Genomic DNA, 26,403 nt, shown 5'->3' on the forward strand with positions numbered 1-26,403 from the left:
TTAAGTGTTCGGTAGTTTTCTTTACTGAACTCGAATCGTAATTCAATAAAATTGCGACTCTTCAGTATTTTCATGCAAAGATACCAATATTCAGTAGAATTATTTGCATTTTACTGAGTACGGTAAACAGAATAACTGATTATACGGTAAACCTGATCGTTTGCCCAAAAGCCAGTAAACACCAGTACCGATTTTCGGTAATTGATAAAAATTGTACTGAGTTTTTGTAAAGAAAATCAAAACATCGCAATGACTCTCCAAGCAACTGTCAAACGATGAAGATAGAATCCAGCAGCAAAGTTTGACTAAAGCAAAATAGGAATCGCAGTTCTATCAGGAAATTTGGACCGAAGCGCTTTATTTTCATCGTCTAGGTAAGTAATGGAAAATCAGCGAACGGCATCAATTTCGTATGGAACCACGGGCTCGTGGAACTGATTGTGAGGCTTCTCTTATGAGGTTTTTCAGATGCATTCGTTAAGCTTCATGTCGCTGCGTACAGTGTCGCTTGCATCAAGGCTGACAAATTCTCACCGAAAAACATTGAACCTTTGATGGTTCAATCCCGTATTTAAATGTCTATCTATTCATCCGTCGCTGATTTTCCATTCTACTTAGTGATAAAAGAAAAAGCGCAATGAAGATCAATCCAAAATGGCATTGTATGAACTTGGAAGATCGGGGAGCTTGGTCGAACCTTTAGGGAAACCGGGAAATTCGGTAAAACAACATAAACAAGAAATTTACTGAAAAAGCCAGTAAAAGTTTCTCACAAAATGTACTGACTTTTTCGGTATATTTTGACAACTGCACGATTTTCCAATTTACTGGGTTCGTTCGGTAACGAAAAAACTACTGGGTGATCAGCAGTTAAAACCCCAGTAAAAATTTACCGAAGTCGGTAATCGAAACTAGCTGTGTATTTCCCCGAGAATGACTGAAAAAAAAATATCTAGGAATTCCGCTGGAGATTTCAGCAGGGTTCATCTATAAATTACCCAATAAGGCTTCCTCTATTGAGATCTATATGGATTTCCGGAAGTTTTCTCTTGCTGTTCCTCCAGAATTTCCTCTTGTCAATCCTACAGGGATATCTCTAGGCATTGCTTGAGATATTTCTCTTGTGATTTTTGAAGGATTTCTTCTAATTTTTTGCATGAATTCATGCTAGAATTCCTCAAGTCATTTCTGCGGGAACTCCTCCTCCTTCTTCAGAAATTTCTGAAATCCTAGCATAGATTTCTTCAGAGAATTTAAAAGGAATTCTTTCAATGATTCTTCTAGAAATTACTTCAGGAATTAATCGAAGTATTCCTCTAAGGCCTTGAGTATTCATTTTGAGATTGAAAAAGAAATTGTTTCAGAAATCATGGCATTTATTCGGCAACTCCTCTAGTGCTTTCTGTACAAATCACTTATAAGATTCCGTCAGAAATTCCTGTAGGGGTTGGTCCTGTAACTCCTCGGAAAATTTTCCCAGAAATTCTTTCAGGAAATCCTCCAGAAGTTTCACCTGGGATTTTATCAAGAATTTCTCCGGAAATTCTTCTTGAGATTTCTTAGAGATGTCTAGGGATTCTTCCATACAGATACCTTCAAAGATTATTCCAGGGATTCCTCTATAAACTTGCTATTTTTTTTCCTCGAGAAAAGGATTATCACAAAGACAAAGTCAAGCAGCACACTGATCTACTTTCAAATAGTTACAGGGTTCAACCATAAAACACCCTATTTACGACCTTATTTTGAAGCCAGTTCCAAAACAGGTTCCTTTCAAATTAATGCACTATCCGCATCGTAAGTTCGACCGAGGAAAAAAGTTTCACACTCACCTGTACTAAACGAGTTGCACTGTCATTACAGCGCGCAGAAACGTCTTTCTCCGGATAGCAAGCACTACAGCTGCAGCAATTCCTTGGCTCGAAAATCCCAAACACCTGAACTGCTTGGTTCCAGAAGCAAGCTCAGCACACAATCACGAAAAACAACACTAAAATCCAAACCGTGCGGTGCGGCACACAAAACTCGTTCCTCCAGAGCAGTTGCAACTTGGCGCAGTTTCCACTTTCGATCAAAGTAGTCGGTCGGTCGGTCGGTCGTCGGAACGTCGGAACACCCGAAAATCACACACTGACTGCGCCAAACCTGATGGGCGCACCCAAATGGCATAAACGTCGAAATTCAACCTTCACAAAAAAAAAGAACAACAATTACAAAACACTCACTTCACCGACTGTGCGGATTGCTGTGATCCACTTCTTTCTTCTTGATGCGGGACACACGCAGTGCGGCAGCACTCTATGATTATTCTTTTCTTCGTCGTGCGTGCGCGCGAACGTGCTCTTTAGCCCCTCTGTCACTCCACAACTCTCACCGGGCGGAGGAGACACTAAATCGGATTTTTATTTTTGCGAACAACCGAGCAACCTGGTCGCCACTAGGTACCCAAAGACTGGTTCCGATTCCGCAGATTACTTTTTAATCACACGCCTTTGGGCGACAACCAAACCAGACCAGAGAGAAACACACCGCGCGCAAAAACCATGGGCAAAGGCAATAGTAATAAACTTTTTTTTATATAGGTACTCTGGCGGTTAATGTTTCCTTTCCTTCTCGCGATTTTTCGACCGCAGTGGACCCCAAATACTGGAACTGGAATTTCCTTCGGCTGCGTCCAAATTTGGTATCGGTTTCGAATTTCAACTGATCGGGTTGGACACTCGCGCAGTCAGTCGTTCACCTTACTTAACGATCAGATTTTTCTCGGATTTTATGGGAACTGTTGTTTTTTTTCGGGCTAATTGTTGGGCAGTAGGCGTATGTCCAAAGTGTTCTGGAAATGACCTGCGGGAGAAAATTCACGAATTAGAAAACGTTCTGTTAGATCATATAAGTTTGTAATAGGTTCTATTAGGTTCATTCTAAGTTTTCCAAGCATCAATTTAACTTTCGGAATTCGATTATTTTTGCTGTCTCTGGCATCATACCCTTGATCACGCCGAAGTTCTGTGGTCCGTTTTCATATTTTTTATTTTATTTTTGTAAATTGTATCAACATTTTGCAATTTCGGCCAACATTATTTGCTGAACATGAAGGCAAAATAAAAAACTACTTCCAGTTGATTTGGTGAGCTCGTTTCATGTTTTTTTTTCAAGTTTTCTGTGGATTTTTTAGCATATTTTGAAGGCATCATTCCTTGATTTTTTAAAGTGTGATTAATGTCCATGCTTGCCACAGGATATATGTATGAATGCAGCTTGATGGACTGCCCGTAGATGCAACTTCAGTATCGCCAGATCAGCTACACACACACAAGAAACTCATAAGGCTAACAGGCATCTTCAGTAGGTAAGTGTTGGTAAGTGTTTTTAGGCGACAATGGCGCCTGCTACGTCAGAATATAGCTGGCCCGGCAAGCATTGTATTGCCGCTTCAATTACTTTTATAACACTTATTGAGCTCATTGCACCACCGCACTCTATATTGGTTTGGTTGCGAGTGTGTTAAACACTCTCTGCTCATTTCGGTTTCATTTGTATGGGGAGCCCTCCTTTCCAGAGATGGGAGTTGTCCCATACTATGCTAACAACCTTCCCCGGTCTCACAAACTTACGCATACAAAATTTCCCGCCAATTAGAGCACCGCAAGTAGTACCCAACTAACAATTGCAAGTCACAAACAAGCAGGCTTGCTGAATTGTTGCTTAATAATGGTAATGATAGCTGAACTAAAACTATACTCAACACATAACTGCTTAAATGATTTTTCAATTAAGAAAATAATCAATGTTCGACTTTCCTCATCGGTATCAACAATGATAAATTTAAACACTATTCAAAAGTTTAACAAGAAATTTATTCGACAAGCATTGATTCTTTAACAAAAGAGTTTAACAAAACATTTGTCTGCATCTTATTAAGCTGATGTATCGATAAGCATATGCTCCTGAACAATGTGCTTTTCACTTGTCAAATAAACGCCTTCAGCCCGTCATAGTTTGACTCGGAACTTTGTTCGGATTATGGGATAAATCATGGCTAAAACTGTTTAGACAACCAAGTTATTAAAGAACCAATATTTTAAACGAATCATATAAAATAAAACAGAATAGAATTATGTAGTTTAACATTGAGTGCCAAGAGACGTAATAAACGTAAAAATGAGGCATTTATTTATTATTATTAGGCTGTAACAAGATATCTTGTACCTTGATTATTATATTTTTTATCTTCCGCAGCAGTTCGATTGTTCGAGACGCTTGGATCGATGCATTTGACATTTCAGTGCTGAATATTGTTCCCACAGTCACCTAGATAATCAAACAGCATTCAGAAATCGACAAATTTCAAGTATCCCTAAACATCCTTATGCTAAAGTGTCTCGAGTAGGCTCGTTACCTTATGCACTATTTATTGAACATAATATCAAGATTCCATGACAAAAGCAGAAATAAAAAAAATGCTTACCGGATCTTCGACTGAGCATGAGTAGATTACCTGAACAGATGCTGTGAATGCACCATGTCCAAGACCATACTGCACCACATATTGTCATACATTTTTAAAGATCGATATTTAATAATAAAAATAAAAACATATTCATATCGCAATTAGTTCGTCTGGAAGCAATATCTTCAATAAGGACCAACTCTTTTTGGCCGCATTCGATACAAGTTTTCTCACCGTGCGATAAAAATGCTGACAGCGAAATCAGGATGGAAAACACGTGTTTTGGGCTGAACAGCTGTTGAAGTATAAGGCGTTGTTCAGTTGATTACCACGTGTTGTGCTAATTCACCACTGCTGAACAATCTAATTCTTATCCGGATTTAGGTAATTCTATATGTGAAGCTTATTTCATAATAGGTGTTCTCAACATGAGAGCAAACAATTACTCTCGTGAGAGTTCAACATTTTTGCATTTTATTTATTTTCAGTCATTTTTGCCAAAGCTTAACAACAACTTTCCTGTACATTAGTTAAGCGCTTTGAACAACAAAAAAATAAGTTGGTTCACAACATGATGCTTTATAACTTCTCCAAATTTGTGTGAACAAAACCCGAACATAGGTTGTACGTGAAAATAATTCAAATGTTATTCAACATTATGCTGAATTAATTCGTCATAGTGGTGCCTGTTAAATGAGTGATTGTTAGTTGGATAGTACTTTTCCAGTGTGACGCAGTGTGACCAGCGGCGTCATGGTCGCAATTTTTTCCGCAGTCAAGTTCGCAGATTGTGAACAATCCCCGGTACTCACTTTACGTAATTTATGTTTAGTCCCTTACTGCCAGAGCTGTCAGATCAGTGTAACACGCTAAATAAAATTTACACAAAAGGCAATTTACACGGAAAAAAATACACGGTTATTAATATTTATTGGGTACCGGACTGGTCACCGAAAATTTGATCGTTTTCTTTGGTACATCGAGGTCTTGAAATTAGTCTATGGTGTGACGATGTCGCAATTTTTTTTAAATGGCTGGGTGCCAGACGGTTCACGTTGGTGCGTGGATGCCAGGCGCATGTTGAAGTTCTAGATGGTGATTACTATGAAGAGGATACGGTACAGTTCGCTGATTTGCAAAACTAGAAGGCGTAATATGGCAGATTGGCACAGTGCTGTGAAGTTGGAAAAAATAACGACTTTTTTAACCCTTGTCTGATTTTTGCGATGGCTATGGAGATATGGATGTACAGTACATAAATACATGAGAAGTAGAAGTAGAAAGAAAGATTTTAAAGGGTTTTTGACCCCATTCCCGGCACTACAGGTAAACAAAATTATACATTACCTAAATTCACAACGAAACGACCATTTTCGTCTACTTCTTCCATCTGAATCAGATACCTTATTGTGTGAACTTGTTGTTAACAGTGAATGTTGTAAGGATTTTCTGCCGGGAAGCTGATTTTGAACGAGTTTACTGCACCTAGTCCAGCGCCAGTTCCCGGCATCAGTGCCGAACTTTCAAAATCAAATGGGAAATCACTTCGGCACTCATCTTTGTGTTGATGAATTGTACTCGTCTGCGTGTAATAGTTGTTTTACGAATCGAAAAAAAACCTACTTCGAATATCAAATATAATCGCCATTGAAAGTTTCAATTTGAAACAATCGCAGAGTCAGTAGTCAAAAAAATTTCCTTGTTTTTTTATGCTTTTCACCCAGAGTGTAGCCATTTCAGGCATTAGGAGGTTTTTGATATTTTTTTTATTATAATTCAGAAAAATAATAATTCTCATGAAATTAACTCCGTTAATCACTTATCGATAAGTAGTCCGAGCTTTTGGAATTATCATTACGAGACGAGACGTAAACTGGAGGAGTACCACACATCCTACCGCTAGGTTCTGAGACTATTTCGTCAAGGGGACCTATTTTGGGCATTTGTTGTTATAACTTAGTCGATTTCAATCCGATTGAACTCATAGCTAGATACTGTACGTATCTGATCGTGTTCGAAAAATCAAGTGAATCGGTTAAAAATTGACTGAGTTATAGCATCAAGTGCCCACAATAGGCCCCCCTGCCCAAATGGTCCCAGATTCTATTGCTACAGAGGATTAAACGTAAGCTAAACGACAGTACACCCGATTTCTTTTTTTTTTTTTGCATGGGTCGTTTTTTTGCTATAACTCAGTCAATGTTTTTTTTGCATTGCGGTCAGGCTAAGGCCGGGGTGGCCTCTGCTGTACATAGTAGCCGCCTCCATTCCACTCGGTCCATGGCTGTTTGTCTCCAGTTCCGCACTCTGCGTAGGGTCCGCAGATCGTCCTCCACTTGGTCGACCCACCTAGCTCGCTGCGCTCCACGTCTTCTTGTACCGGTCGGATGACTCTCGAGAACCATTTTAGTCGGGTTGCTATCCGACATCCTGATGACGTGACCCGCCCACCGTAGCCTCCCGATTTTCGCGGTATGGACGATGGTTGGTTGGCACGGTAAAGGCTGGGTATGCTGCGCAATTCAGATCCCATTGTGATCCACTAGCCTCTGCCCAGCAACTCCTATCCCTACCTCCACGCGGTACCGGCCGGAAACTATGAGCAACCTTAGGGAAGATCGGGTAACCAACCCCGGTGGGAACTTTGGTCGTAGGCTGACAGGGAAGGGGGGGTTTGCTTCGGCAAACCTGAGCGTCTGTTCTCCAGGAGGAGCGGCTCACAACAGCGTCTGATCCCCATGTTAGGGGCGGCTGATCTACGTCCGAGTGCCAGGGAAGGACTCTAAGCTCAACTGTGCACTATGGTCCTCCGGAAAGTAGGGGGTTGGTGTCAGGCCCTACGAGCCAGCCGTAAAAAACCATTGTAACGGAAAATCAGCAACAGAATAATACGAACCGAGACCAACGGCAACGACCCCAGCGAACAAAAAGGACTTGCGATTGGAAACTCGGTACGTGGAACTGCCGATCTCTCAACTTCATTGGGAGCACCCGCATACTCGCCGATCTACTGAAGGACCGCGGGTTCGGCATCGTAGCGCTGCAGGAGGTGTGTTGGACAGGATCCATGGTGCGAACGTTTAGAGGTAATCATACCATCTACCAGAGCTGCGGCAACACACGCGAGCTGGGAACAGCTTTCATCGTGATGGGTGATATGCAGAGGCGCGTGATCGGTTGGTGGCCGATCGACGAAAGAATGTGCAGGTTTAGGATCAAGGGCCGATTCTTCAACTTCAGCATAATAAACGTGCACAGCCCACACTCCGGAAGTACTGATGATGACAAGGACGCATTTTACGCGCAGCTCGAACGCGAGTACGATCGCTGCCCAAGCCACGACGTCAAGATCATCATAGGAGATTTGAACGCTCAGGTAGGCCAGGAGGAGGAATTCAGACCGACGATTGGTAAGTTCAGCGCCCACCAGCAAACGAACGAAAACGGCCTACGACTCATTGATTTCGCCGCCTCCAAAAATATGGCCATACGTAGCACCTTTTTCCAACACAGCCTCCCTTATCGTTACACCTGGAGATCACCACAGCAGACGGAATCTCAAATCGACCACGTTCTGATTGACGGACGGCACTTCTCCGACATTATCGACGTCAGGACCTATCGTGGCGCCAACATCGACTCCGACCACTATCTGGTGATGGTCAAACTGCGCCCAAAACTCTCCGTCATCAACAATGTACGGTACCGGCGACCGCCACGGTACAACCTAGAGCGACTGAAACAACCGGATGTCGCCTCAGCATACGCGCAGAACCTCGAAGCCGCGTTGCCAGACGAGGGCGAGCTCGATGAGGCCCCTCTAGAGGACTGCTGGAGTACAGTGAAAGCAGCCATCAACGACGCAGCCGAGAGCACCATCGGGTACGTGGAACGGAATCGACGGAACGAATGGTTCGACGAAGAGTGCAGAACGGTTTTGGAGGAGAAGAACGCAGCGAGGGCGGTAATGCTGCAGCAAGGGACTCGACAGAACGTGGAACGTTACAAACAGAAGCGGAAACAGCAGACCCGCCTCTTTCGGGAGAAAAAGCGCCGCCTGGAAGAAGCGGAGTGTGAAGAAATGGAACTGCTGTGCCGTTCCCAAGAAACACGGAAGTTCTATCAGAAGCTCAACGCATCCCGCAACGGCTTCGTGCCGCGAGCCGAAATATGCAGGGATAAAGACGGAGGCCTCTTGACGGACGGACGTGAGGTGATCGAAAGGTGGAAGCAGCACTTCGATCAGCACCTGAACGGCGTGGAGATCGTAGGCACGGGAGCCCACGGCAACGGAAGGAACGACGACGCCAGTGCAGCGGAGGACGGAAATGAACCAACTCCCACGCTGAGGGAAGTTAAGGATGCCATTCACCAGCTCAAAACCAACAAAGCAGCTGGTAAGGATGGTATCGCAGCTGAACTCATCAAGATGGGCCCAGAAAAGTTGGCCACCTGTCTGCATCGGCTGATAGTCAGGATCTGGGAAACCGAACAGCTACCGGAGGAGTGGAAGGAAGGGGTAATCTGCCCCATTCACAAGAAAGGCGACCATTTGGAATGTGAGAACTTCAGGGCGATCACTATTTTGAATGCTGCCTACAAAGTGCTATCCCAGATCATCTTCCGTCGTCTGTCACCTAAAACAAATGAGTTCGTGGGAAGTTATCAAGCCGGCTTCATCGACGGCCGGTCGACAACGGACCAGATCTTTACCGTACGGCAAATCCTCCAGAAATGCCGTGAATACCAGGTCCCAACGCACCACCTGTTCATCGACTTCAAAGCGGCATACGATAGTATCGACCGCGCAGAGCTATGGAGAATCATGGACGAAAACGGCTTTCCTGGGAAGCTGACTAGACTGACTAAAGCAACGATGGACGGTGTGCAAAACTGCGTAAAGGTTTCGGGTGAACTATCCAGTTCATTCGTATCTCGCCGGGGACTGCGACAAGGTGACGGACTCTCATGTCTACTCTTCAACATCGCGCTGGAAGGTGTGATGCGACGAGCCGGGCTCAACAGCCGGGGAACGATTTTCACAAAATCCGGTCAATTTGTGTGCTTTGCGGACGACATGGACATTATCGCTAGAACATTTGGAACGGTGGCAGAGCTGTACACCCGCCTGAAACGCGAAGCAGCAAAGGTCGGACTGGTGGTGAATGCCTCAAAAACAAAGTACATGCTGGTAGGCGGAACCGAAAACGACCGGATCCGTCTGGGTAGTAATGTTACGATAGACGGGGATACTTTCGAGGTGGTGGAGGAATTCGTCTACCTCGGATCCTTACTGACGGCTGACAACAACGTGAGCCGAGAAATTCGGAGGCGCATCATCAGCGGAAGTCGGGCCTACTACGGGCTCCAGAAGAAACTGCGGTCGAAAAAGATTCACCCACGCACCAAATGCACCATGTACAAAACGCTAATAAGACCGGTGATCCTCTACGGGCACGAGACATGGACCATGCTCGAGGAGGACCTACAAGCACTCGGAGTTTTCGAGCGACGCGTGCTAAGAACGATCTTCGGCGGTGTGCAGGAGAACGGTGTGTGGCGGAGAAGAATGAACCACGAGCTCGCTGCACTTTACGGCGAACCCAGCATCCAGAAGGTGGCCAAAGCCGGAAGGATACGTTGGGCAGGGCATGTTGCAAGAATGCCGGACAACAACCCTGCAAAGCTGGTGTTTGCAACGGATCCGGTTGGCACAAGAAGGCGTGGAGCGCAGAGAGCACGATGGGCGGACCAGGTGGAGCGTGACTTGGCGAGCATTGGGCGCGACCGAGGATGGAGAGCGGCAGCCACAAACCGAGTATTGTGGCGTACTATTGTTGATTATGTCTTGTCTTAATGATGTTGAACAAATAAATGTATGTGTATGTACGATGGTTGGTTCTCCCAGCAGCTGATGCAGCTCGTGGTTCATTCGCCTTCTCCAAGTCCCGTCTTCCATCTGCACTCCGCCGTAGATGGTACGCAACACCTTCCGTTCGAAAACTCCAAGGGCGCGTTGGTCCTCTGCACGTAGGGTCCATGTTTCGTGCCCATAGAGGACGACCGGTCTAATCAACGTTTTGTAGATGGTTAACTTCGTGTTACGGCGAACTTTATTCGATCGTAGAGTTCTGCGGAGTCCAAAGTAGGCACGATTTCCTGCCACAATGCGCCTCTGAATTTCTCTGCTGGTGTCGTTGTCGTCGGTCACCAGTGAGCCCAAGTACACGAATTCTTCAACCGCCTCGATTTCATCACCGTCGATATGAATTCGGGGTGGCGGGCGCGGTGATTCCTCCCTGGAGCCCTTTGCCATCATGTACTTTGTCTTCGACACATTAATGACTAATCCGATTCGCCTGGCTTCACTCTTTAGTCGGATGTACGTTTCCGCCATCTTCTCAAATTTACGAGCAATAATATCAATATCATCGGCGAAACCAAGCAGCTGAACGGACTTCGTGAAAATCATCCCACTCGTGTTTATCCCCGCTCTTCTTATTACACCCTCCAAAGCAATGTTGAACAGCAAGCACGAAAGACCATCACCTTGCCGTAACCCTCTGCGAGATTCGAAGGGACTCGAGAGTGTCCCTGATACTCGAACTACGCACATCACTCGATCCATCGTCGCCTTGATCAACCGTATCAGTTTATCCGGGAATCCGTATTCGTGCATAATCTGCCATAGCTGTTCTCGATCGATTGTATCATACGCCGATTTGAAATCGATGAACAAGTGATGTGTGGGCACGTTGTATTCGCGGCATTTCTGCAACACCTGGCGGATGGCGAACATCTGGTCCGTTGTAGCGCGTTCACCCATGAATCCAGCCTGATATTGCCCCACGAACTCTCTTGCAATCGGTGATAGACGGCGGCATAAAATTTGGGAGAGTATCTTGTAGGCAGCGCTCAGTAGTGTGATCGCGCGGTAGTTTCCGCAATCCAACTTGTCGCCCTTTTTGTAGATGGGACACACGATACCTTCCATCCATTCCTCCGGTAATACTTCCTCCTCCCAAATCTTGGTAATGACCCAGTGTAGTGCTCTTACCAGTGCTTCTCCACCGTATTTTAGAAGCTCGCTTGGTAGCTGATCTGCTCCAGCGGCTTTGTTGTTTTTCAACCGGCCAACCTCCTCCTCAATCTCTTGAAGGTCAGGGGCCGGAAGTCTTTCGTCCTGTGCACATACTCCTAGATCTGTTACCACGCCACCTTCGGTACTTGCAACGTCGCCATTGAGGTGCTCATCGTAATGCTGCCGCCACCTCTCGACCACCTCACGCTCGCTCGTGAGAATATTCCCGTGATTATCTCGGCACATGTCGGCTTGTGGCACAAAGCCTCTGCGCGAGCGGTTCAGCTTCTCGTAGAACTTTCGTGTGTCCTTAGCGCGGTACAGCTCTTCCATCGCTTCGCGATCTCGTTCTTCCTGCTGGCGCTTCTTCATCCGGAAGACTGAGTTCTGCCTGTTCCGCGCCTGTTTGTAACGTGCCTCATTCGCTCTCGTACGGTGTTGCAGCATTCTCGCCCATGCTGCATTCTTCTCGTTTTTCAACTGTTCACATTCGCCGTCGTACCAGTCGTTTCTGTGATTCGGAGTCGCGAAGCCTAGTGCTGTAGCCGAGGTACTGCCTATGGCGGATCGGATGTCCCTCCAGCCATCTTCAAGTGTAGCTGCGCCAAGCTGCTCTTCCGTTGGTAGGGCCACTGCTAACTGCTGCGCGTAGTCTTGAGCCACTTCTACGTTACGAAGTTGCTCGATGTTGAGCCGCGGCGTTCGACTTCGACGCGTGGTGATAACTGTCGAAAGTTTTGAGCGCATGCATACAGCGACTAAGTAGTGATCCGAATCTATATTCGCACTGCGGTATGTGCGGACGTTGGTTATATCCGAGAAGAATTTACCGTCGATTAGAACGTGGTCGATTTGGTTTTCTGTTTGTTGGTCGGGTGATCTCCAGGTGGCTTTGTGGATATCTTTGCGGGGGAAGAAGGTGCTTCGGACTACCATACCACGGGAGGCTGCAAAGTTTACGCATCGCTGGCCGTTATCATTCGATACGGCGTGCAGGCTGTTTCGCCCGATTACCGGTCTGTACATTTCCTCCCTTCCTACCTGCGCGTTCATGTCGCCGACAACGATTTTCACGTCACGCGGCGAGCAACCATCGTATGTTTGCTCTAACTGCGCGTAGAACGCTTCTTTCTCGTCATCGGGTCTCCCTTCGTGTGGGCAGTGGACGTTGATGATGCTGTAGTTGAAGAAACGGCCCTTAACTCTCAACATGCACATCCTTGCGTTGATCGGCTGCCACCCGATCACACGTTGTCGCATCTTGCCCAACACTATAAATCCTGTTCCCAGTTCATTGGTGGTGCCACAGCTTTGGTAGAAGGTAGCCGCTCGATGCCCGCTTTTCCACACTTTCTGTCCAGTCCAACAAAGTTCCTGCAACGCCACGATGTCGAAGTTGCGGGGATGTAGTTCGTCGTAGATTATCCTGTCACATCCTGCGAAACCTAGTGACTTGCAATTCCATGTTCCAAGTTTCCAATCGTAGTCCTTATTTCGTCGCGTGGGTCTTTGCCGATTGTATCGAGTGGTATTTTCTCCTATGGTATTCGCAACGGGGATTTTTACGGGTGGCTTATTGGGCCTACGCCAACACTCCTGTCTCGCCGGAGGGCCATCGTGCCAGTTCTGTTAAACGTCCCAACCAACACTGGGACGACCACGCTGATGGGGCTACCACCTTGGATCTAGCTGGGCGTGGTGCAGCGTTTCTTACTCAGCCGCTGGATGCCAGAACAGACGCTGTTTGAGCCGCACCTCCTTGGTGAACAGACACTCGGATCGTACCTCCTTAATCTAGCTGAAGTCAGAAGGACAACAGTGCCCAGGCTGCGCTACCAGCTAAGCACACAACTCTTAGCTGGCGGTCTTTGTCATCGTTTGACCCGTGGAAGCATGAGGTAGGAACTTGTGAGGACCAGAGCTATATTGGACGCTCTCCTTATCGACTCACCGTTTTGCAGCCCAACTCAGTCAATGTTGAACCAATTAACTTGATTTTCTGTACACGGGTAGCACTAAAAGCACTAATAGAGGGCCCATATAGCCGAGGCGGTAAACGCACGGGTATTCAGCATGACCATGCTGAGGGTGACGGGTTCGATTCCCGGTCGGTCCAGGATCTTTTCGTGAAGGAAATTTCCTTGACTTCCTTGGGCATAGAGTATATTCGTGCCTGCCACACGATATACACATGCAAAATGGTCATTGGCAGATGAAGCTCTCAGTTAATAACTGTGGAAGTGCTCATAGAACACTAAGCTGAGAAGCAGGCTTTGTCCCAGTGAGGACGTTACGCCAAGAAGAAGAAGAAGAAGAAGAAGAAGAAGAAGGGTAGCACTAATCGTGCCGACAGTTGTACAAAATTTCATGAGGATCGCTAAACATTGACTAAGTTATAGCAGAAATTAGACCCGTGCAAAAAAAGATTCAGTTTTAAGTACAATAAACGTCTGGTGTTGCTTCTCGAAGAGGCAAGGGATTTGTTCCAACGCGAATTCAAGAAAACCATAAGTGCAGCTTCTATCAACTGTGTAGGAAATTGATAATGTTATTATAAAAAAAATGAGTAGCTTCGGTGATTTGCTTCGGTGCTCCGAGACATGTGTTCGTTGCTAGGGACAACGAGAAGAAACGGTCGTAGTAGTCGGGAACCATCGAGGAAGGGAGAATTCGCTGAGACATGGTGACATAAAGGCGTTGTTGCAGAGCGCAAGTAATTGAAGAATTAGGTGTTTTCTGTAAATAATCTGATCGTGGTTTATTGAATCTTACTGTGGATTCGAGCTAGACCCTACAAACTGGATACTGCATGATGGTTGGGAAGGATTTGTTGCCAACTCTGAGTGTTGATGAGGTTTCAAAAAACACCCCATGACGAAGAGAACAAAACTGCCGAAAATACTGTTTGAGTACGTCCCGATATTTCTTGCAGAGGTTTTCCGATATACTTCCAGAGAATCTCGCTGGATTTCTCCTGAAGATCCATCCAAATCTTTTCAAAGTTGCTTTAAGGACAAACGTCTTGAAATCCCGCTTCAACAGAACTTCAAACGCACAAATCTCACGAAGCAAGCTTCAAACAACAGTGCATTTCATTATTCTCGTCTTGCTCACTTTTAATGAGCTTAAAATAAGAAGATCAGGTGCGCTGGTTTTGTTTACGAAGATTTGTGCGCTCGAAATCGTGAATAGGGTAATTCATGTATTCTGGACAGGCTGAGGACAACGTTGAAAAAATCGTCCCCTAGCTTCCTTAGAAAGCAGTTGATTATTTTGCAAAGTTACCAATACACTTATAATATGATTGTACTTTGCGTTCCTGGTGACAAAAACCTTAACGAAAGCATTTTAAACTGAGAAAATCACAATTTCCGATCGCCTGTATGAATTGCATTTTGGACACCCTCAGGTATGTATAATTTGGACAGGACAATTATCTCAATGTTTAGCCATGAATACTTCTAAATCATGGAAGTAGCATAAATTAACAAATATTTTCTTACAAATAATCATATTTATCCGCTTAACAGGCATCTATTTTAATAACTATTACATTTTTTGTTAAAATCGAGGAAATATCGCCAGACCCACAGAATACGCCTCCAAGTATGCAATCGCACAGCATCCCCATGTAGTTCGTCAGGTGACCAAAATATATTAACACTCCCGGCCCCAAGATCAAAAATTTGTTGTAACTAAATTTTTAATTGCCTATATCTCAGCAATGGCTCAACCGATTTTCAAAATTTTTTTATCAATCTCATGTCCGAATCCTAAAATTTCAGATGATTGAACAGAAATTATTCTAGGGGTGCTCAAATTTCCTCTAGAACAGTGCAACCGATACAAATTTTTTTCGACATGCTTATTTAATTGTAAACGTGCAAAATATTTCAGTAAACATCATAAATCTGCGTGGTTCACATGAATATAGTATAAAATAGCTGGATGCATATCGTAAATATCATCGAAAAATATTTTGACATCCCTAGCGCTCTCGGCAGTAGCTAGTTGTAATTAAATTTTCAATTGACTATATCTCAGCAACGGCTCAACCGATTTTCAAAATTCCCTTACCAATCTCTTCTCCGAATCCTAAAGTTTCTGATAATTGAACAGAAATTATTTTAGGGGTGTTCAAATTTCCTCTAGAACCGTGCAACCGATATATATATATTTAAATGTTTTCCTAATTGGAAGCGGTCTGAAAATTACTGTACGCATAATGGATGAGTGTGGTATAGTATAAGATAAAATATTTTGAACATCCCTAGTGCTCCCGGCACAGTGGCTAGTTGCAATTAAATTTTCAATTGACTATATCTCAGCAACGGCTCAACCGATTTTCAAAATTCCCTTACCAATCTCTTCTCCGAATCCTAAAGTTTCAGATAATTGAACAGAAATTTTTCTAGGGGTGTTCAAATTTCCTCTAGAACAGTGCAACCGATATAATTTTTTTTTTCAAAATGTTTACCTAATAGGAAGGGGTCTGAAAATTACTGTACGCATAATGGATGTGTGGGGTACAGTATAAGATAAAATATTTTGAACATTCCTAGTGCTCCCAGCACGATGATCGAAAGTTTGTTGAAACTAAATTTTAAATCAGCTATATCTCAGCGATGGCTTAACCGATTTTCAAAATTATTTTCCTTACATGTTGTCCTAATCTTCTAGTTTCAGATAATTGAATAAAAAATATTCTAGGGGTGGTCCAATTGTTTCCATATCAGTGCAGAAGATACGATATTTTTCAGCCATTTTTTCTTCATTGAGGACGTTCAAAATATTTCCTTGAACAGCATAAACCTACATTATTCAAACGGGAATAGTATAAGATCTATCTGGATACATGCAGTAAACCTCAATTAAAAAATGTTGTACATCCCTGGTGCACCTTGAATTATGACCGAAGCTTGACTGTAATTAAATTTTCAATCGCATATATCTCAGCGATTGCTCAACCGATTTTCAAAATTATTTTACCAATCTCTTGTACGAATCTTCAAATTACAGAAGTTTGAAAAAAAAAACCCTTCTAGGGGTGTTCAAATTGCCTTTTGAACAGTTCAACTTGTTTCAAAATATTTATATCATTGTAAAAGTTCTAAATATTTCGGCAAACATCATAAATCTTCGTGATTCTAATGAGAATAGCATAAGATCACTTGATACATATTGTGAACTACATAGTAAATTGAACATCCCTAGCACTACCGGCATTGTGATCGAAATTCGGCTGTAACTATATTTTCAATGGGCTATATGTCAGCGATGACTTGACCGATTTGCCATATTATTTGACTAATCTCTAGTCAGAATTTTGTTTTGTGTTCAAATTTCCTCAAGAGCTCTGCATCCGGTGTATTTTTTTCGACTTGTTTACTTCATTGTGAACGTTCTAAATATTTTCACAAGCATGAGAAATCTGCGAGATTCTTATTAGAACAGTATAACATAAAAGGATACATATTGTGAATCACATAAAAACACACTCGGTGATTGAAATTAAACTATAAATAAATTTTCAATTGACTATATCTCGCAAAATAACTCAACTGGTTTTTTATATTCTTTTACTTATCGAATCTTCAAGTTTCAGACAATTGAACAAAAATCGTTCTACAGATGTTAAAATTTCCCCTGAACCAGATAACCGATACAATTTTTTTCCGACATGTTTACCTAATTGTAAACGTTCTGAAACTGTCACAGAAAAAAATATTGGGACATCCCTAGCGCTCCTATAACGATGACTAAATTTTCAATCTGCAATATCGCAGCAATAGCACAACTGATTTTCAAAGTTATTTTGCTAATATGTTGTTCAAGTCTTCGAACTTCAAACAAATGAACAAAATACGTTCTAGGGGTGTTCAAACTTCCTTCAGAACAGTGCAACCGACACACATTTTTTCAGTCATTTTCACTTCATTGTAAGCGTTATGAAAAAAATCCGCAAACATCATCAATTTGCTGGCTTCAAATGAGAAAAGTATAAAAATGCCAGAAACATGTAGTTAGACTCACAGAAACAGGTTTTGAACATCCCCAGCCTTCCCGGCACTATGATTTTTAATTGGCTTCATCTCAGCGATGGCTCGCCCGATTTTCAAAATTCTTTTACTAATCTCTTGTCTGAAACTTCATGTTTGGAACCATTGAACAAAACTTATTCTAGTGGTGTTGAATTTTTTTTTCCAGCACAGTTTTAAAAATTTCATTGTAAAAGTTTTAAATATTTCCGTGAACATCATACATCTAGGTGATTCATAAGAGAATTGTATAAAATTCTATATAGTGGAAGGTTGTTCAAATTTCCTACACAAAAGGACAGCCGTTGCAATATTTTTCGCCCTTTTTTACTACATTGTATATGTTCTAGATGGAAACGTCATAAATCGGCGTGATTCATGTAATATTTGCATTAGATTTTGATGATAAATGGTGTAGAACTCAATTTCCAGAACCAAGACAACATTATACACAGCTGCTTATAGTACTGCACGTGGCTGGACACACGTGGTGGCAACTGTAACTGAAACAATTGAAATCAAGTATCCACGTAGCATCCTAGCACGTAGCCATGTGAGGTTAACTGGTATGGAGAAAATTTGACCAGCCCTAGATTATTTTTCATTCATTTATCTGAAACTAGAAGATTAGGACAACATATTAGTAAAAAAATAATTGAAAATCGGTTAAGCAATCGCAGAAATATAGCTGATTTAAAATGAAGCTTCAACTAATTTTCGACCATCGTGCCTGGAGCGCTAGGGATGTTCAAAATATTTTATTGAATACGATTCCCATTTTAACCATACAAATTAATCATGTCTACGGAAGCGCTTGTATCGTTTACAATTAGGTAAACATGTCGAACAAATTATATCGATTGCACTGTTCTAGAGAAATTTGAACATCCCTAGAATGATTATTGTTCATTTGTTTGAAACTTGAATATTCGAACAAGAGATTGGTAAAATAATTTTGAAAATCGGTTGAGCCATCGCTGAGATATAACCAATTGAAAATTCAATTGCAACTAATCACTGTGCCGGGAGCGCTAGGGATGTTCAAAATATTTTTCAGTTAGATTAACGATATGTATCGTTATCTTATACTATTTTTATTTGAACACCTCAGATTTATGATGTTTACTAAAATATTTGGAACGTTTCCAAACAGATAAACATGTCGAAAAAAAGTGTATCGGTTGCACTGATCTAGAGAAAATTTGAACACCCCTATAATAATTTCTGTTCAATTATCGGAAACTTTAGGATTCGGACAAGAGATTGGTAAAAGAATTTTGAAAATCGGTTGAGCCATTACTGAGATATAGTCAATTGAAAATTTAATAGCAACTAGCCACTGTGCCGGGAGCGCTAGGGATGTTCAAAATATGTTTCTGTTAGATAAACGATATGGATCCAGTTACTTCTACCATTTTCATTTGAACACCGCAAATCGGTCAAGTCATCGCATACATTTACCCCTTTGGAAATATAGTTACAGCCGAATTTCGATCACAATGCCAGTATTGCTAGGGATGTTCAATTTACTATGTAGTTCACAATATGTATCAAGTGATCTTATGCTATTCTCATTAGAATCACAAAGATTTATGATGTTTGCCGAAATATTTAGAACTTTTAAAATGATATAAATATTTTGAAAAAAGTTGAACTGTTCAAGAGGCAATTTGAACACCCCTAGAAGGGTTTTTTATTCAAACTTTTGTAATTTGAAGATTCGTACAAGAGATTGGTAAAATAATTTTGAAATTCGGTTGAGCCATCGCTGAGATATAAGCGATTGAAAATTTAGTTACAGTCAAGCTTCGGTCACAATTCAAGGGGCACTAGGGATGTTCAACATCTTTTTAATTGAGGTTTACTGCATGTATCCAGATAGATCTTATACTATTCTTGTTTGAATAATGTAGGTTTATGAAGTTCAAGGAAATATTTTGAACGTCCTCAATGAAGAAAAAATGGCTGAAAAATATCGTATCTTCTGCACTGATATGGAAACAATTGGACCACCCCTAGAATATGTTTTATTCAATTATCTGAAACTAGAAGATTAGGACAACATGTAAGGAAAATAATTTTGAAAATCGGTTAAGCCATCGCTGAGATATAACTGATTTAAAATTTAGTTTCAACAAATTTTCGATTATCGTGCCGGGAGCGCTAGGGATGTTCAAAATATTTTATCTTATACTATACCACACACATCCATTATGCGTACAGTAATTTTCAGACCGCTTCCAATTAGGTAAACATTTTAAAAAAATATATCGGTTGCACTGTTCTAGAGGAAATTTGAACACCCCTAGAATAATTTCTGTTCAATTATCTGAAACTTTAGGATTCGGAGAAGAGATTGGTAAAAGAATTTTGAAAATCGGTTGAGCCGTTGCTGAGATATAGTCAATTGAAAATTTAATTGCAACTAGCCACTGTGCCGGGAGCGCTAGGGATGTTCAAAATATGTTTCTGTTAGATTAACGATATGCGTCCAGTTATCTTCTACTATTTTCATTTGAACACCTCAGATTTATGATGTTTTCTGAAATATTTGGAACGTTTACAGCCAGATAAGCATGACGAAACAAAATTTGTATCGGTTGCACTGTTCTAGAGGGAATTTGAACACCCCTAGAACAATTTCTGTTCAAGCATCTGAAATTTTAAGATTCGGACATGAGATTGATAAAAATTTTTTGAAAATCGGTTGAGCCATTGCTGAGATATAGGCAATTAAAAATTTAGTTACAACAAATTTTCGATCCCGGTGCTCCACGTAACTTTTTTGATCTCGGTGCTCCTAGTGTTAACAGTAGAAACCATGCAATGTATTTTGGACACCTCCTATTTTAAGCGTTCTAGATAAATGTTAAGAGATTGGCTACCTAATTCTTTATTGAACATTTTTCATTGCAAAAAGGCTTTTAACTTTCTTACAATTATTAATTTAACCATTTTGAGGTGAATATTGTATGTGACTATGAAGTGTATGTCGTCTTGCATACCTGTGCATTTGAGGGGTTTTAGAGAAATAATTTACATTTTCGATAATTTTGAAGTAAATTCTTAATTGTTAAGCATATTTTCAACGTAAAGGTCCCATTAGACGTGACAAATATTTGGCCAAACAAGCCCAACAAATGACCGACACAACGTGAATCATAGCAACCTTGGATAAATGTCGGACTTCAATGGCAAATATTTGGCATAATGACAAACAGTCTAATAGCCCCTTAAGTCATCAAAATAGGGTCTATTTGATCCAATAATCGATATTGAGAAGTATCTTCTTTTATTAGCTCTCCGGAACAAAGCATACATCGCCGTGCATGTCCAAATTATATACATGTCCAAATTATATTTTTTACCCTAGGTGCCAAAGTCGGCCATTGTGGCGGCCATTTTGGGATCCTAACAAGTCTGTCCTTAAGAATGTCATTGGTTGAGCCTCGTAGCCATGCGGTCCAGATGGTTGAGGGTTTGATTCCCGCTCCGAGCGATGAAATCTTTCACGAGAATGGCTTCTTATCCGTAGCTACTCTGTGTTCAATTTCATTCAATTGGTACAGCCGGCGGCTGAAGCCAGTGTCCGCGTCTTTTTAGGTGGTTTTCCGGGATAGCTATCCAATAGTTTATGTCGGGATTTTTACCGATGTTTTCCTCGCGTCCGTAGCTGCTTTCAGGAAAAAAATCTTAAGAGAAAGTCCAGGGTAAATCAAGAAAAACTCTGAGAGACATCACATGACTAACATCGGAAGGAATCTTCTGAGAGAAGTTTCAGGAGATAATCCGAGAGAAATCTCAGGTAAAACTTCAATGTAAACCTCGCGAAAACTTTTAAGAAATTCCTGTAGGAGACCAGAATGAACATCTCGAAGAAAGCCAAAAAAAATGTTTGAAGATATCACAGGAAAAAAATTAAGAAAACTCTTGAGAAACTCTTGCAGTAAATTCGTGAAACTCCTTCAGAAACCCTTGGTGAAACTTTAGTAGAAACCCCAGGAATAACTCCTTCAGCAACTCTGAAGTCTCAAGAGGAACACCGCGTAAAATTTCCATGAAGAATAATTGTGTACAATAGTTCCACAATAGGACGCAATCAGTGAAGTACTAGATTGAAAGTAGTGAGCTGAATTTTTGTATGGTGAGATGATCAGTTCTCCATTTCTGCAATGAAATGGTGCAAACAGTGTGGGTTATATGATTTCTTGACTAATTTGATGCTGTTTGAGCAAAAGTTTGGATATCGTGTTGTTGAAGTTGCAAGAAATAAATAATACAACAACACAGTTACCCAAACTTTTGCTCAAATAGCATCAAACTAGTCAAGAAATCATATAACCCACGCTGTTTGTACCATTTCATTACAGAAATGGAGAACTGATCATCTCACCATACAAAAATCCAGCTCACTACTTTCAATCTAGTACTTCACTGATTGCTTCCTATTTCCGCATAACGTCATCTATTTCATCATATGCAAAAGCAACTTCCTCACAACGATCGAACGATTTTCGAAAATTTTCAGGTACACAATACCTGAAAACAGGAGCTTTCCACCGTTGTCTATTTCGTTCTCTACATGGAAGTTGACATGAAATGTCTTCAACTGGAAAGAATTACAGATAATAAAGAGCGTTTTTTAAACCACACTTCCTTGGATGCAGCTTTACAAGCGTCACCGTCTTCTGATTCCAAGTAAACGGTGTCAGTTGAAATCGCATCGTATTCAATGGATCACTAAAGTAACTAAAACGGCCTCTATGAAATAAAAAGATAGCGCCACCGTAGCCGACCGTAAGTTTGACATAACTTTACTGCTGTCACAATGTTAATGTCCATATACGTCTCGTAACCTCACTTTTTACCTGTTCAACGACCCTAAAACTTGCAATTACGGAGGATTCAGGATCAGAACCAAAGTGAAAATGGACGGAAACGGCTATTCTCGTCATTTTCCACAAATTACAAGCCAATTTGTTGAGAAAATTCAATAATTTACATTCGTTGAACAGGTAGAATTGAGGTTAGGGAATCGCCACTGGATGGCGCATCTGTTTACTTCACCGCGTGTAAAAGTTTCCTTCATTGATCCATTACTTTGTTCTTGATTTCATTTTCATCACCTACTTCCAAACTACCGGCTTCGGAATCCGAGTTGGGCATTGTGTTCGACTATTTGAAAATGCTTAAGAAAGATGCAAAACTGTAACAAGAAATGGCCAAATATTTAATATTTTGACGTGTTTGAGACGCGCGTAATGGGATTATAGACTGCGGGTCAATTTTCTCTATCTTAGATGGCTTGGAAATATCATTGCTAAAACTGATACTTCAATGAAACGGGCAATATTGTGCGTTGCATGAAAAAGAAAATTATGGCGACTATTTTCCAATGCCTGATGTGATGGTTGGAATTCCTTTATTTTTTTTTATTTTCTCCCTTTTGGCACAGACCTACTGGTCCATATCGAATTCCTTTAATTTTTGAATTATTTGCGCTCTGACACTTCTTTATGTCACCACGTCTCAGTGAATCTTCCCTTGCTAGATCGTTCTGGGCTACTCTGACCGTTTTATTCTAGTTGCCCCCAACAACGAGCACATGCATCGGAACACCAAAGTAAATCATCCAATCATTATTTTATAACAACATTATCAAATATTCCAACATTCTTCAAGATACAAAGTCAAATAGATAACAATTCAAACGTTATTAGAACCCTACAACAGCACATTTCCTGTCCGTTTGAAACATTGCAGCTATTACTCTTTGTACAAAATTTCCTGAAAATGATCCTGTGCCATGAAGCCATGTTATCGATACTACCCGTTCCCATACTCCGTTCAGAACTCCATTAAATATCTGAAATCGTTAATATTTTCACCGAACAGGAATTCAATTGCATAAGCTTTCACTATTCACTCGAACTGATCAATGTTCAAGATCAATCATCTGTCGCAGCGCTTGTGCATCTTCTATACATTCTTCTTATCCATCCACTCACACATGCACTTTACGCGGCAGACTAACTTCGCACCGACCGAGTCGATTTCAAAAGAAAAATAATAATTCAGCCATCTACACTATCCATTCGATTACACTCATGCTATCTCCACCATCCATTCAAAAGCATAAGCACACTCAGCTTCGAAACGACCGACGAGTATGTGATGATGATGATCATCATCATCGTTGCCGCACATCACAATCTCCATGTTCGCGTGAATGTGTACAACAATTTTGCTTTCGTTATGTATGTCAACCACCTCTAAATGCACCACAACACAACACACGTCAGAAATCTGAGAAACAAACAGCTGTCATTTGCAATGAGATTCCTCCTCAGAAATTCTGCCGTTTGAATACCATTTTTTCTGAACGTTATTTCCCTGATTTTATACCGCTCAAACTCGATATTCACCTGCGTAATCAAACTCCGGTTTCAGTGTTTGTTCTTCTTCAACACCGAAAAGCTGTTTATCTCACACACTGACTTGTTTTGCTTCTACGCAACTGCCTACAGAACAGTGTAGGCATAGAAGTTTGATTCCAAAAAGCGCACTGTGATCAAAATTATTCGCTGGAAATAAATTTGTCACCACACATCGGCCACGTTCGACACTGTCACTTTGATTTTGATCAATCAGTATCACTATCGCTGACAATCATCCAAAAATATCACCAAACAAGTGACACTAGGTACTTGTCCCCACACAAAACACAATCGAATTCGCGCGGGTTCCTCGATCACGCAGAAGGAAACACACTCGGGTCGACCGAATCGCAGCAGAGAAGTCTCAAACGAACGAGCGAACGAACGTCGACGACGGTTGGAAGAAAACTGAATGAAAAACTTTCGCGGCGAGCTTTTGCAGCGTCTCGATCGATGCTCGCTGTGAAACGATACATAAATCGGGAACCGAGTGTCGAATCCGAACGGCCGACTGCGACCGCTACGCCAATGCGTACACAAAAAACAGCTACACTCCAGTGATTTACCTACACAGCCAAAGGTGAAGGCGCCATCAGAAGACCAGGTGACTCCATTCAAGTTGCGTGTGTAAACAAACCGAAAGCTTCGCAACGTAGTAGCATGGGTGAATGTGTGTAGTTGTTTTCAACTTGTGCAATGGTTCGTGTGTGTATTGCTCGCCGCGTGTCAGTCGTTTGAATGAAGTGACCGCTGTTGCCCGCCAGGTAGCGGGATCTTCGCGTACTAGTCGAAACAGAGCTCACCAACCTTAGGCCTGAAGGCAGAACGTGAAATATTCGTTTTCATTGAACTTTTCAACACAAAATGACCCAGTCTAATCTAGTATAATGTAAACATACACAGCCATTCATTGAAAGAATGCTGGGAATGGACTACCCGATTGGCGCACACCCACAGTTGATCAGCAGGAGTAAATCCATTTTATTTTGTATGGTGAAAAACATCTAAACTTGAATTACTTGAAATAGAAAGCTTTTCCTGAAAAAATATTTGGTAGGCTTAATAGTAGTCACCATTGTGCCCAACCACTACCAAATATTTTTTCGAATAATGTATTCCACTTCGATAAATTTGCATTTAGATGCTATTCGCCATACAATATTTTTGCGATTTACTTTTAGCGATTTTTCGCGCATAGAAGCTAGCGCCACATTGGTCGATGCGGAGAGTAGGAAAACAGACGATGTAGTTAATTCATTGATAGAATCGACTACTTTCCTTCATTTTTCATGTTATTATGTGTTAATGCTTGCAGAACATCAGAGATGTATTATATATTGTCGCCATTTTCTAATTATTACAAGCAAATTTGTTCAAAAAATTCAAGAATTTATACTTGGTGCACAGGTAAAAAGTGAGGTTACGCGACGCCACTGCAATTTAGGAAATACCATCAGAATCTAGAGAAATTGTAGAGACACCAATAATCTTTTCATATGGTTTTTCTTACGAAGATATAACATCGGTTCAACAAAATTCGCAAACATTCGTGATATCTGCTGTCATTCCATTTAAAAAACTTTTGACTTGTTGGAGAAATTTGCATAATATTGCGTCTTTCAATATATATTGTAGTTTTGAAATGTTTCAACTTTTTGTTTTGAAAAGTTTCTACTTAAAACTACTTTGAAGCTGCAAAAGATAATGTTTGACAGAAACTTGGTTTTAAAGTTATTTACAACTGCCATACAGATAGGCATCCACGAAATGCGCGACTTAAATCAGACAAATCCGCGAAAACCGCAACCAAATTTCAAGGATCCGCGAAATCCGCGTCGTGGCACATAGATCCACGACAAATCCGCGAAAATCGCGGTTTTCGCGAAATCCGCGACCGTTGTAACAGCCCTGAAATTTCCAGAAAAATCTCAGAAGAAACTTATGCCCTAAAAAAATCTGAAGTGGTTTTATAGAAATACGCGAAGAAACTTCACTTCTCGAAAAATTAGTTAAATTCCTAGAAGAAATTTTTGCAAATTTTTTTTTTCATTGGCATTTTGGGTCACTCCTGCAAGAATTCCTAAAGAAACCCGTAATGAAAACAAAGGGGAAACACTTACGAAGAGGTCCCAGGGGTCCCACGGAATAACTCCTGAAATAATTATCCAAGAGCACCTGCGGGAATATTAGTAAAGAATCTCAGGAATGTGGAAGAATCTCAGAGAAAGATATCTTTGAAAAATTCTTAAAAAATAATGAAGGAGGAACTGCTGTAGTAATTTTTGGAGCAACTCTTAGGAGAATTATCAGAGGAGTTTTTTTATGTTTTTGTGTATTTCAAATTTAAGCTTAGGAAGCTCAGGAAGTAATTGAAGAATTTTCGTAAGAACTTCAGGA

The 26,403-nt window shown here is 41.5% G+C and overlaps 1 long non-coding RNA gene across 1 annotated transcript; it reads right to left on the reverse strand.

Annotated features, from left to right (window-relative positions):
* Window positions 1-1,830: 1,830 nt before the first annotated feature.
* On the reverse strand, window positions 1,831-24,550 carry LOC115267160 (uncharacterized). Its single transcript, XR_009998912.1, has 2 exons — window positions 23,995-24,550; window positions 1,831-2,844 (listed from the first exon to the last, which is right to left on the reverse strand). It is a non-coding gene; the product is annotated as an uncharacterized LOC115267160 (long non-coding RNA).
* Between the last annotated feature and the right edge of the window lie 1,853 nt (window positions 24,551-26,403).

Source organism: Aedes albopictus, chromosome 3 (assembly GCF_035046485.1).
Source record: "Aedes albopictus strain Foshan chromosome 3, AalbF5, whole genome shotgun sequence".
NCBI lineage: Eukaryota > Metazoa > Arthropoda > Insecta > Diptera > Culicidae > Aedes > Aedes albopictus.